The sequence below is a fragment of the Numida meleagris genome, chromosome 2 (genome assembly GCF_002078875.1).
Source record: "Numida meleagris isolate 19003 breed g44 Domestic line chromosome 2, NumMel1.0, whole genome shotgun sequence".
In the NCBI taxonomy this organism is placed as follows: Eukaryota; Metazoa; Chordata; class Aves; order Galliformes; family Numididae; genus Numida; species Numida meleagris.
Window position 1 is genome coordinate 105,831,073 of NC_034410.1, and position 14,039 is coordinate 105,845,111.

At 42.3% G+C, this 14,039-nt stretch overlaps 1 protein-coding gene across 10 annotated transcripts in view; it reads left to right on the plus strand.

Moving 5' to 3' along the window:
* DTNA (dystrobrevin alpha) overlaps window positions 1-14,039 on the plus strand; it is a 177,104-nt gene that overhangs the window by 33,361 nt on the left and 129,704 nt on the right. The window contains exon 1 of one of the 10 annotated variants that reach the window (XM_021386438.1): window positions 11,949-12,180. The exons of the other annotated variants lie outside the window; for them this stretch is intronic. The gene's annotated coding sequence lies outside the window, so the exon portion shown is untranslated. Of the gene's footprint in view, window positions 1-11,948; window positions 12,181-14,039 lie in introns of those variants that run through there. 10 annotated transcript variants of the gene reach the window in all.

Consider the following 14,039-nt stretch of genomic DNA (forward strand, 5'->3'; position numbering starts at 1 on the left):
CACCTCCAATTTAATTTTAAGACTTTTTACCCAGATATTAGCCTGCTAGTGCTTACATGCCTAATCCTTCTGTGATTCTGTATGATTCTGTGATTCTGTTCTTCAGCACCACACAGAAGTCAGTGTGTCTTGTCTGTTCCTGTGGTGCACCAATTTACAGTGTCTTTTTTTCTCTATCCATCCCTTATTTATAAGGGGCTTACCTTATAATGGTACAATTCACATCTTACCGTTTTGTTTTGGAGGTGGGTGGACTGGAAATCATGATTAGAATCTGGAAATCACTACAAAATCCTGTACTGTTTAAAGGTTTGTCATGGTTTTATGATTTTTGTTATCAGTATTCCATATCATAACATCATGTAGTGATGTACATGGTTCAATCCAACAATTTCAGAGCTGTATTTTTTCTTCCAGTAAGAATTTTTTCAAGCTGTCAAAATAAGCAAGAAAGAGCCCTTCTCCCCACAGCCTTCTATATATAAGTAGTGGCCTTGCACATACCTGTGAGAATTGCTTGGGAAATCCTTGACTTCCATCGGGAGATTACACCTTCCTGTCATTTGGGTGAGCGTTAAGCGCTATTAACCACAAAGATGAAGACTGGTGCAGTTGCCTTAGGGAGCCAGAGGGATATTTAGACTTTTGGCTCACTTGATTTATTGCTCAATTATTTGACTGCATCCCAACAATTGTGCGTGAGAAGTAGTGAGAGCTATACATTTCTTACTGATTTGTATTAGCAGCCTCCAGAATAACAGCCTGCGTTAGCAGCTGCTTTTGCCTTTTTGTGTCTGGGGAAGAAATATTTGAAAGCTTTTGTACTGTAGAGTGAATTAGGGAGAGAAAGAAGGTGCCCTCGTCTCCAGCTCAGCCTTTATGTCCGGTCATTTGGGCTTCCACAATGAACGGTGAAGGCATGTTGTAATACTGGTTGCTATTTTCTTATCTCCCTATTTATGAGGCGTTTTAGAGAGGAGCTTACAGGCATGCAGCTGGTGAAGGATTAAGAGCTGAGTGGTGCGGTCGCTCTTGTGTACTGTGAGTGATGGAGAAAGGCAACTGTCGGTTGCCTTCTCCCACTCTTCACTGCTGATATTTATGTTAGTCCTGCTGGAGGGAGTGATGGCTTTGGTTAAGAAGGAATGGTATTTGGCACTACGGAGTGACCCTGCAGGGAGACGTATTTTGTGTGTTATTTGAGATAAGTTAATTGTCAATTTGCGGGTTTGCCTGGTGCGAGAAATGTGAAGTACTCAGGCTGCTGGGAGCAGACACTGCAGATGTTTTTATGACACAAGGAATACATGAACTGAAACTTCAGAGAAAACCTGCATTAAAACCTGAACTGACTCCAGCTGGGTTTCCTAAGCAGCTCCAGAAATGACAGAAAGGTTCATGCGAACATCAATTAATGGCATTCAATACTGTTGTGATTCATAAGTAAGGCACAAATGCCTTGAGCAAGAAAGTTTCTATTTTAGCAGCTCATAGCTTTTCTCTCTCTAATTTCACCATCATTTTGCCTCCACTGTATCCCATCTCTTCAGCTCTGACCCTCTCTTGTCATTTATTTACCTGTTACTCTGCCCTCCTCTTTCCTTCTCCCCCTCCCTCTTTTCTTCTGACTTGCCATGCCCTTCGTTCTGGGAGTCTCCTGTTCTCCTGGACACTGCTGTTTGGTTTGGCTGGGCTGGCTCTCCTCCCAGGAGGCGTGGGGCTCTGGGAGAACTTTAAGAGAGTCCTCTTAAATATCAGTGAGACTTCTCCTAAATATTGCGCTGGTGCCGGGGCGTTTGATGTCACTGCAAAGAGTGCTAGCGGGATTGGTCTGGCAAATGTCTGTCTTGGGTATTTCCAAGCTTCTTATCAGTGTGATTGTCTTATCATATCAGGCTTGGAAATTTTTGTCCCCCCAGAAAAATTCAGTGAGATAGAATGTGCTGTTCATCCCATTTTATAGGCAAGGGGCTGAGTGAGATCAGAACGAAGAGGGAATTAAGCCAGTGTCTCCTCAATTACAAATCTGTATGATAATGCCTTCTTATGAATATACTCTTTGTTTCAATTTGGATAGTTTTTTTTAACCATGAAAGCAAAAGAGTGTGAAAAATAGAGTGAACCAGCAGTTACAAGGCTGTTCAGGTTTGGAGAGAGTAACTGAAACAGGAGGAAGGAGGAGTTAGGGAATCATGGAATTATGTTATTATTAGATGTGCAGAATCTTGTTCTTGTATTGAAATCTGTCAGTATTGACAATGTGATTTTTTCCATTTACCATTAATTCAAAGCTAAGAGTTATTTTCAAAATAACACGCAGAGATGGATTCCCAGAAACATACATCGTAGGAGCCCAGAGGTAAGGACAATTGCTTTTCCTGGTGGCATTCCAGTTTCAAGGCTCCTAAGCTGTAGTGACAGAGTAAGGGATCGAAACATCTGTCTTCTCAGTCCTCAGTGGATGTCCTGACTTCTCATCGTGCATGTACTTCATTTGGCCTTTGAAGAGAAATTCTGCCATAAACCTGAGAAGCCCTTCCGACAAAACCGTTACCAAAAGTAGAGTGTGCCGATGGTAGATGTTGTGTTTGATAAATCAGCATTTGCTTATTACAGATTCCTGTTGGAAAAGGTCCCAGACAGCTTGGCTTTTCACACAATATTGTAAGAAATGTTCTCATTTTTTGTGTGCAAGTTTTAAACTCTGTTAGTGCTTGCTGAGTGTCTGAGCAGATAAGCTGATTTCAATTATCTTTCATTTGATTGTTTTCTATTTGTTTTCAGCTTAGGGCTATTTGGAAAAAAAAGTAAAAATTTAAGATACTTGGATTTAGCTGTAGCAAGAAGTAAATACGTGAAGTTAATCACTGCTGAGGAGAATTCAGATCCAACTCTGACCTCCCAGGGGAATGAATCAAGGGTTAAACATAGATTTCCAGATGCTGTCAAGGGATGCAAAGGTTGCAGTGCTGAGTTCCACATAGTGCTATGAGTGGGCTGACTGCGCAATGGAGAATAATCCTCATTCCCTTTCTCTTGTTTGATTCATTCTTCTTCCTCTCATCTATGTTAAGGAAGAAACATGATCTCTGCTGAAGAACTCCTAGTAGAGTTTCCTATGTGGAAAATCAGATCTACATAGGCTTTCTCATGCAGTATTTATGAGGCATTTAATTTCTAGATTACATAAGGCGCCCAGATGCCTAGCATATTCTCTGAAACTTGCTCTTACTATGTGTCTATGTGGTGATAATTTTTTTTCTAAAGCCAATTTCCTTCTGTAAGCCAAAAGTAATGTACCCAGTTATGAATGATGTTGCTTTTATTGTATTCCTTCAGACTTTACCGCATGCCTCTCATCGCTCACTGGAGCAATTTTTAAAATAAAATGTTGTCAGTTATATTAAAATATAAATAATAATTGGCTTTAATGTAAAAGTCTCATTTCATTCTGAAGTATTTATGCGAAGGATTCAATGTGTTTTACGATTAAAATAATTTCCATACTGACACCAACCTCACTGCTGAAGATGAACAATGGTTTTGGTGTCAGGTGTGGCAAGTTTGGGATCAGAATGTTTGGAAGAGAATATAAGAAAGAGAAATCCACTGTTTTCCCTGCACATGGCACCACAGAATGGCTTGGGTTGTAAGGGACCATAAAGATCATCCAGCTCCAACCCCCTTGCCATGGGCACCTCCCACTAGATGCGGCTGCTCGGGGCCCTGTCAACCTGACCTTGGACGCCTCCAGGGATGGGACATCACAACTTCTCTGGGCAGCTTGTGCCACTTCCTCACTGCCCTCTGAATAAAGAATTTCCTCCTCATATCTCATCTAAATCTCCCCTCTTTTAGTTTAAAGTCATTCCCTCTTGTCCTATCACTGCATGCCCTTGTAAAAAGTCCCTCCCCATCCTAAGGTACCTAGAAGTACTGGAAGGCCACAATGAGGTTTCCCTGGAGCCTCCTCTTCTCCAGGCCATGCAAGCCCAACTCCCTCAACCTTCCTTAATAACAGAGGTTCTCCAGCCCTCTGATGACTTTTGTGGCTTCCTCTGGACCTATTCCAACAGCTTCATATCTTGTTTTTGTGTTGAGGGCACCAGAGCTGAATATAATACTGCAGGTGGGGCGTCACAACAGCAGAGTACAGGGGGACAGTCACCTCCCTCACCCTTCTGGTCACACTTCTTTTGATGAAGCCCAGTATATAGTTGGCTTTCTGGGCTGCAAGCTGACATTGCTGGCTCATGTTGAGTTTTCCATCAATGAACACTCTCAAGTCCTTCTCCTAAGGGCTACTCTCATTCCATTATCTGCTCAGCCTGTGTTTGGGATTGCCCTGTCAAAGTCCCTCTGAATCGCAGCCCTACAGTGTGTTGACTGCACCACACAGCTTCACTATGTTTGTTTTTTTAAACTAAATATATTAGGCAAATACAGCTTTTTCCAGGTAAATGTGCACTCTGCTCAAACACAGGTCCTTTGGAAACTAATTTTAGATTGTTCCAAATATCTCTGAAAGTTTGTCAGAATCCATCACAGGCAAAGTAAACATGTCTGGTGGGCTGATGCTACCTGAAGGCAGTCAGAAAGGGTGTAGATGACATTATATACACTGTGGGGTAAGAATAACTTGATGCCCTTTCTGATTTGCCCCTCTTCTGACAATGTAATGAGATAAATGTATTGCTTTATGTAGTCTGCATTTTGGATGTCACTTCCGCCACCCCAGAAGGCCTCCATTTTAAAGTGCAGGAAGGAATCTCACTCTGTTTCATTATGCCTGTTTTTACCACAGTTGAATGATCTGTCATATTCCTGCTAACTGCAGATGCTCCGTGACCTGCCCGGATTTCGGAAGTGCTATGGTTCCTGCAGAGCCTGCTGCCCTAGCTTCATGGGCAGGATGGCCAGCAGTCCCAGCTGTCTGTCAGGTTGACGAGCAAACACTTCATTTGCATTCCTACTCCCAAGTGCTGGCTGACTCTCTCAGTGCTAGTTAAATTAAAACTCTTTTAATCAGATGCAGCTGTCTTCAACTTGATTATTTTGAATATGATTTCCTAGCTGTCTTCCCCCAACATTTATCTGTAGATATATTAATAATAACTGTAAAGATAGATAAGTACAATATCTGCTTTAACCATATTTATGCAAATACTTCACTTGGAGGTCAATGGTGTAATTGGTTAGTCATTTCTAATGTACTCGAATCCTGAGAGTTCAGAGTCACCTCTGTCCCCTGGGCCACAGTTCATTTACCTCATCAGGTCACAGAGGTTTTGTCCTGCAGTGCTCAACATGGAGAATCATTCCTGAGGATGGCCCATTGTTGGTGGCCTGAAAGGCTCTGTCCTTTCTGCTTGCAATTTGTGATACAGCAGAGATTCTTATACATCATAACCATCCTCTCTCCCTGGTGCAAATGCCCAGTGACGCAGGGTTTCTTTTGTTCAGAATTGCTGAAGAGGTGCTTTAGGGCAATGAATGAAGTGCAGCTCAACAGTGTGATGAGGACGGATGCTGCTTTTAAGATGTTCAAAGCTGGCTAAGGAGAAATAGATCCCTCGAAGCTTGGGATAAGTATGGGATTTGAGGGTATTATAGGGGCACTTTAAGACTTTCATTGCAGTGAATGGTAGTAGAGAGAAATCCTTCCTGTCATGCTTGATGTTTTGGTAGTTTACATCCAGAAGAAAGGAGAGATTAGAGGTTCTTGGCAGGAACAGGAGGAGGAATTCCAGAGTGTAGCAATGCCCCTTGGGCAGAGATTCCACAACACCTTTTAAATTTTGTGCAAGGTATGCAGAAGTGAAATTGCTGAGTTTCAGGGCACCTGGAAGCTCCTCTCTCTTCAGAAAAGGCTGGATCTGGGACTGAGCAGGTCACGCGTCCTCCAGCTCCCATTCAAAGTCAGGACTTCAGCCTCTTGTCTCAAGTGTGAGACAGTGAATACCAGGGTGCTGGCCTCTCCTCCCACTGGCAAGGTACACATGAAATAAAAGGTGTTTTCTCAGGGAAGAATCAGGAGGAAAGAAGCTGCATGGGTTTTTGTAGTGTATGCAATATTGCAATTACAGAGTTCTTGGGTTTTTGACGGGTTACTTAGCGGTGCGCATCTTTTGGTGGAATTAGAGTGGGAAATCTGAGGATATATGATTAAACATAGTTCATATACCAGAAGATCAACAGACAGTGAAAGAAGATAGCAGCATCCACTTGTTCAGTGGTGTGTTCATAGTCAGCTGTAGGTGAGACATGTTATGGCACAAGCAGATCTGGATTCCCAGACATCTGTGTATCTTTCATAAACAGTAGAGTCAAAAACCTATTTTATCACTTCTGTTTCACCTTTTTTTGCGATGGACACCAATCCTGTACGTGGTTCTTGGCTCAAAATATGAAAACTGGGAGATCACCGATCTGTGTTTTACCTTGGGCAGAGGAGTTTTGGGGGAAGAGGAGAGAGGGTTTGGTCAGTTAGGTTTTGAACCTCATCTGTAACTTAAGCCAGAAATTAGTTTTCAATTCTTTTTATTTCAGGGAAAAATGGGGGCCTCAGTAAGTATTGCTATACATGGCATTTTATAAATGCTCAAACATTGTTTCTGGAACCGTTTTGATAACAGTTCTGTTGGGTTCAGAGTTAAAGATACCTCCTTCCTATGGTGATTGTCTGGTGTAAAAAAACAAACGTTGCTATTGAAGCAAAAGCAGCTGTGGTTTGTTTTACACTGAAAAAGAAAGGAAGAAAACATTGCCAAATCAAAGATGATAAACTGATTTTAAGAGAATACTTTACAACTTTCCAGCCGATAATAAAAGTAGAACTTAAATTAAGCACAGTGAAATTGCTAAAAATAATTTGAGCACATCATTTAAAAATTAATGAAGAAATGTCCTTGTTCAGTGAAAAGTTTCACTTGGAATGTGTGCAGCTTGGGTTGATGCTGTATTTTTAAACGATCAGGAACCAGATCCAAAGGAGTGTCACCTGAGAGTCACGTTTCATATCTGAAGGGCCATGCGGCTGCAATGTGCTTACTGCAAAGCTTGTGTGGGTCTCCTCAGGAAGCCAGGGGCCGTTCTGCCACTTCTGCAATCAACATTGCTCCTTTGGTTTCCTGCAAAAGGCTGCTTATCTGTTCAGATGGAGTGGAAACTTGTTTTTTTTATGGAAAAGCACTGAATGAAGACTGAATTTATTTTTATTTGTGATACAAGTAGGAAATGAATCCAGACTGCCAGAGCTGGGAACAGAATGAATTAACTCTTTACAACCTTTCCTGTCAGAGCCCCTTATGCCTCAAATCTTTGTGGGATGCTTTTGGGGGAATCAGTGAGATAAATGTCAGTAGAGACCAGGCCTGATGGAGGGTGTTAGATGTCCTAGTGCACTGCCCACGTTTGAAAATGAGAGTGCTTCATCTATTGCACAGAATTCACTAAAACAAAGGAGTTACCTCACAACACCTAACAGTTTCAGATGACCTGTTTCATTCTGTCTTCTTCCGTCTTCGTTTTGTTCCCTGTATTGCTATGTATTGCACTGTAGTCCCAACAGGAAAGTGAGGTTTGCTTTAGTTAAAGTCATGTAAAAACCACTGCTGTGGTTTACCCACTGTGTGTAATCACATCTTCCTTAAAGGTTCTCTAGAAAGGCTTTTACATTTATCACAATACTGTTCCTCATACTTATCGTTCATGCTAATAGCAGACACAGCAATACTAAGACATTATTGTAATTGGTGCTGATGCTGCCCTATTTAATGTCATTTCTTTCTGAGTAGTGTTAGATTTGCCAAATCCATCCATTTTTACTTTTGTTAAGAAAAAAAAAAACACATTAACATGTTTTCAAAGAGATAGGGAGAGAGGGAAACCACTACATCCCAGTGCATTAATTTAAAAAAATGCAAATAGGCCCATAAATGAAAATCAAGTGTTGTTTCTTTTGATAGTTACGCCTCTGTCAATGCAAGATCTGCTGGTTTCCAGTCCTCCTGCTTATGAATGTGCTTAATTGGACTCACTGGATTCAAAAGCAGTGTTTCTTGCACTCTGTGGAGCAGAGGCCCAGGAGCTGGCTGAGTTTTGGCTCCTGCGAGCCTTCACATCGCCAGCTCTGGATTTGCCTGTGTGGGGGCAGTGCAACATCAGGCAACATCTGTCCAGGGATGCCTTTTTGCTAGATATTATGCAGGACCTTATAAAGTTGGGATGTACATTATATGCTTCTGCTTGAAGTCAGCCAGGTGGTGCCTCGCAATATATGAAGGGTTAAATGACAAAAGATTAAGGCTGGTACAGAGGGACATATATCCCTCAGACAAGTATCTCAGACTCCTTATTGCCTCCTACTGATTTTCCAAACATATTAAGGCAAGCTGGCAAAAAACACAGAAGCCATTGATGAAGCACTGTAAGTATTTGTGGTATGATAGTAAGGCAAAATATAAAATTGCAGCAGGATCTTTCTCATTTTCTCCCCTCAAAGTATAATCAAATACTCAAGTAAGAGTTAAAAGTATTTTCAGTTATTGCACTTCCATTAATCTCTTGTCCGTATTTTTATTTCAAGATCACTTATTCTGTCACACCTTTATCTCTCTTCTGCTATTATACTGAAAAGCTCCACAAACAGAAGTGCAAAGTGCTGCTTACGCCATAAATCAAACCAACAAATTCAAAAATCATTTATTTCCAGAATAGTTTTATTTGAAGTCATTCTAAGTATCACTTAATTATAGCACATTTGAAAGTCAGAGGGGTGATTTTAAAAAAAAAGACAGGTTGGTTATATCTTTTAAGGACTGTCTGTATAAACACTGCTGTTCTTTATAGTAAGAAATACAAAATACGCAGTCATACAAAGCTGTGTACAAATTATTGTTGCCTGAAGGCAAAATAACTTCCATAGCATTTGTGGAGGCATGCTGTTGCTCCCCACAGCAGAATGCTCATGCTGCCTGCTAGCAGGGTAACACTGCAGCAAGCTTGAGAGGACATATAGAAGAGCGGACAGGTAGAAATTTGCTCTTGCTGCCATGGTGTTTGGACACTGTTTATTTCACTTAAGGTGGATGCTGCTCCTGGCTCTGTCCTGGCCACTGCCAATGGATGGTGCCACCATGGCTTCCTTCTGCCTGATGCACACAGGCTTCCCCTGACGTCCTGCAACTAACCAGTGCCAGACTGTCATATCGGTTTTAGCTTTTCAGCTAGTGATGTCACGGTAGTGTTTGCAGTAACTTCAGTTCTGTTATAGTGATCTTACTGCCAGCAAACTGCTGTTGTTAAAAGGTTGTTGGCATACCCTTTGTAATTTTGAAAATAAAATATCCTTGTGCCCCTCTGGCCAAGTGGTTCAATGACACTGCAGTGGCCCTACTTATTAACTGTCTCATGAAAGACTAAAATCCAAGGGTTAATTAAAGCATGGAATAAGTATCTAGGGAGGCATATATAAATGCTAACAGGATTCCTACTTTTATCTACAGAGAAAAACATCACCACATATAGTTTATGCTAAGCTAAGGACAGAAAATCCTTAGATCTCTTATAAGGAAGAATTTTTACATTTTGTGGCAGCCTTAAGAAGCCCAAACGATAACAAAAAACAACACAAGATTTGAAAACGATGATATGTAAATATATCCCTATTAATCACAGGGATTAAGCATTCCAGAAGACTGCATAAAGCTTTGTATTGATGGGAATCTTATCAGAGGAACCTGCTTTGAGGGTCGGAAAGCGAGAAAGGCTGCAGGGGAAATTGGAGCCATCAGAATTACTTACTGATAGCGTCATCTGGCCAGTGCCTCAGGCCAGGACATGACGAAGAAGAACTGCAGGATCTGTCATGACAGGCGATCAGAAGTGTTGCTTGGCCTCCTGCCTAAGAGCCCTATGTTCGAGAGCATCGGCTGGCATCTCCATCCTCCGCCGGCACCAGCTCAGAGGGAAGCACCTCCCGATCCCCACCCTCCTCCTTGGTTGGCCTTGGTTTCCCCCAAGGGACATCTTTCTATACCAACTTCAGTTTATGCTGGGTACATGAGGTAAGGGAAAATAAATGAGTGAAATGGTGCTAGAGCTTTTGACAGGAGCCACTGGAATAAGGGATTCTGCAGTGTGTCTCTCTAGCCCCCAGCTCACATGGATTGTGATCTGCGCTCCTGAAACTGATTTTTTAACATTTCTGAAGAGGGTAGCATTTGTCTACTAGAAGCAGAGCCTTAGGAGATGCACTGATACCATCTGTTTTATACATCCAACTTGGATGCAATTCAGAGGATGGTGTTAGGAGAAGAAATTCCCTGCAACTTCACTGCGGAGAGGCAGGTGTCTCTATGTGGGCAATTCAGGTCATTTGAGTTAGATGCTTAAAATAGCGGATACGAAAATACAGTTCATCTGCTCTCTTCACCTAGTCCATTGCTTACATCTGTTTGTGTCTTGAGCATGATTGGTCATCTCCCTGCTGAAGGAAGCTTGGGGAGTACAAGCACCCATGGGCTTTTGGATGGGTAATGAGAGGCTGATGGTGAGGCTGACTTGGTCCATATGGGTTTTGAGGCAGTTCATGCTATGTGTTTTGTATAAATATGTTCAAATATAAGTGAAGAAATGTGTTCTGTGTAAAACACTCTCTGCTGAAACATTGAAGAGACTGTAGTGGTAGGGTACCTAATTGCTATTATACTCATAGATGTTTTTTAAATGCATCTCTTTGAGAAACAATGGATAAAGACTTCTGGCTAGCCTGCTGTGCTTGTACTTTGGTTCCCCTGTGTAGGGAGCGCTTGAGCTGTCACTCCACCATGTTGTCATGGCCCAGGCCTGCAAATACTTGCTCTCCCAGGTACCACAGTGCTGCTGGCATTGGAGTAGCGGCTGCTGCCCGAGGGCTGCGAGACCAGGCTGCAGCGTGCCACAAAGGCAGTCTGAGTTAGGGCAGAGGTAGGGCAGAGGTAGCATAACCCTGGTAGTGCTTTGTGGCAGCTTGTAAGTTCTCCCTAATCGGAGCATAGAAGGAGGGGCTGTGGAGATTTTGGGTGCCACAACCTCTTTTCAGCTATTGGAAGATTAGATCCACACTTTCCCAACATGAGCTGTGTGACGTGCTGCCTCACTGTAAGGTCTTCCCACGTACCCACCCCACAGCTGCTGGCTTCTGCTGCTGCACAGGGCCTCCTCGGCAGTACTAGGGCAAACTATTTGTGGAACCATGAGTTTGAAGAAATACCCCGGTCTCACTGAAGAGAGAAAAGGCAGTCAAGGGTCAAAATAGAAGTATAAGTTCTGGCCTCTGTCTAAAGGACATTCTAGGCAGGGGTGCCATGATGGCTGTGTGAAGGAAGTCACACTTCTCTTTCAGACAAGTGAGGACACAGAGAAGAAATGTGATTCCGTGTGTCAACTCCTGCTCGGTGCTGGAAGGGCTGGAGCAGTGCCGTGGCTCCATCTCTGCTGCCTGGGCCGCATTTTACAAGGACATACGAGTCTTGGCGGCTGCTGCTGCCAGGCTCCTCCAAAAAGAGCCAGTTCGTGTCAGAGCCAGGCTTTGCTTTTATTTTACATGGCTTGGGCTTTGCATAAGAGAATCAATTATCTCATGATAGTGAGAGAAGAGGCCTCTAAAAGCTTTACATAGATCAGCAACATTGCCACGAAAATATCATCATAAAAGTGGCCATTCATCTTAAAAGACCAAATGCTGCCCATGTAAGGCAATCCCTGGCCATAGGGCATGTAAAGCCAGGCAGAGTGACCTCCATGTGAGTAAGTTTGACATTGGCACAGTCTCTCTCTTGTGTTTTCCAGGTGTTCATTAACTATTCCAGAACAAAAAGCATGCTTGTGTCCAGCCCTTCCCACACAGAAGTACATGCCACCTTGAACCTTCCTCAGGAGCACATTCTGGGTGCCTGCTCCTGTTAAAATACTGAAGAGTTCGGAGCTCCTCTGTTACTAGCAAGCTTGCTTGCCCTGCAGGTGCCCTGAAGTTTACTGCAGACCCCTAAGAGCATAGGAGAACTGGGCTTAGGGGGCAGCACAGCAGAAGAGAGAAAGCCTGTTAAAGCGTTAAACAGTGAGTGACATGGGAGGCTGCCTTTAGCCTTGGGGCACCCAAGCGGACCTGAATTATTGAAACTGTGGCTCTGATAATGGGTGAGTTGTCAGCCCTGCCATAAACAGTGAGCAGGTGCTGCTTGTCCCATGTCTCACTGGTTGGGGGCCTGCTGGTCAGGGATGGGGAGGCTGGTGTTGGGCTTCCAGCCTGCGGCCTCAGCCCCATGAGCTGAGCTGGCTGCTGGTTCAGAAAGAGGGGACATCCCTCTTTGAAAGCTTGCATTCATTTCTTTCAGAGCAGGTGACTTCCTTTAATAGTCCGTGAGGCTTCATTGATAGGATTTCTTTTCTTCTTTCTTATATATATATGTATTTCACACAAGCAGAGTCAAGTCATTAAAGGCATACAGAAAAAACAGTAACATTAATAGATGTGCACAGAATGTCTGCTTGCCTCTCAGCTTTTGTTATTTTTTGCATTTTGTTGTTTGTAAAGTGCTTATCATTGTGTTTGCAAATGCAGCAACCAAGACTAGATCACATTGTACAGCTTTAGGAAGCATTTTATGGTCTGTCTGCTCTCCTGATAGTGAGAATCTGGGGGGAGAACATTCACAGCAAGGTAACAATTAAGAAGATGCAAGTTATTGTAGAATTACAATATATACAATATATATGTATACAATATATGTAATATATACTATATAGTAATTGTAGAAATTGTTCTGAGGAACATTCTCTTGCACCATGTGTTCTGTCCTTCTCTTTAGAACACCAGACAGAATTTTAAAAATGAATTAATAAATGCCTACTTCAAGGCAAAGTAAGGCAACTCTTCCAGGAGCCTGCATTGCTTCTTCTGTCTTTGGAGGTCTCTTACAGCTGTGGCTCTGTACATCTACAGAACTGAGGGTCTGTGACTTCCAAAGCCAGCCTTTGTGGCAGTTACAGCAAACTACAGATTCCAGAAACAGCTTTGGTGGGTACTTTATGACAATAGGACAAAAATACTATGAATTAACTTGAACAGAGTTTGACTCTACTCATAAGCAGTACAAAATAATTAATTGGTAGGTATGATTTTATTTTTATTTTGTATTGAGATCCATGATAGCAGTAGCTAATTTCTCTGATTTTTTCATCATATTTAGAGAAATAGAAAACTGAATAGAAGTGTTGACCTTTTGATGTCAGAGTTGCAGAAGTACATTCCTACTTAGGACATTTTGGAACAATGGTATCTTTCACACTAAGTAAAATTTTGTCTCAGAGATGAGAGAGTTTATTCTGATTAAAAATGCCTAGACGGTTTGGGGAAAGGCTAGCTGCTGGGCAAACCCCACAAAACTATTTCTGAAAATACTGGAATAGGTCTTGTGCCGTGGATCAGGTTGCTGTCAGCTCCATCGCTGCTCGTGAAGAAGAAACTACCCTGCTCCCCAGTCTGCAGGGGAGGAGTACCTCTGCTGTGATTAGTACTCATGTAGAATGCAGTATGGCGGCGCTAATAATGATTATTTAGCATTTTCCAGATACATACAATTATGTTCCACAAGCAAACAATCTTGTAAAACTTTCCCAGGCCAGGAGGGTGGAAATCTGGCATTTGCCACCTGTGCTGATCATGCAGCTATACCGTTGCATTTGTGTTAAGTGTGGTCATGTGTTTTCATTTCCCATGGAGGTAGTGACCTAAATTTTGAAACCAGTGAATGTCAAGAGCAGAAAAATAATGATCAGCTGTTTAAAGGATCAGTGGTGATTTCATATTACTAACTCATTTGTTCTCTTATAAATAAAACCCAAATCCCCTGAAGTAAAATGTATAATTTAATTGTGTCTTTCTTTTTAGTCTTCATCACAACATAGCTCTCATAGGTGGCATGAGTCTATCTGGATTAGGTTTGCTGCACCAGAAAATAACACTGACTTTTCCTGGGTGGGTGGACAAGAAAAAA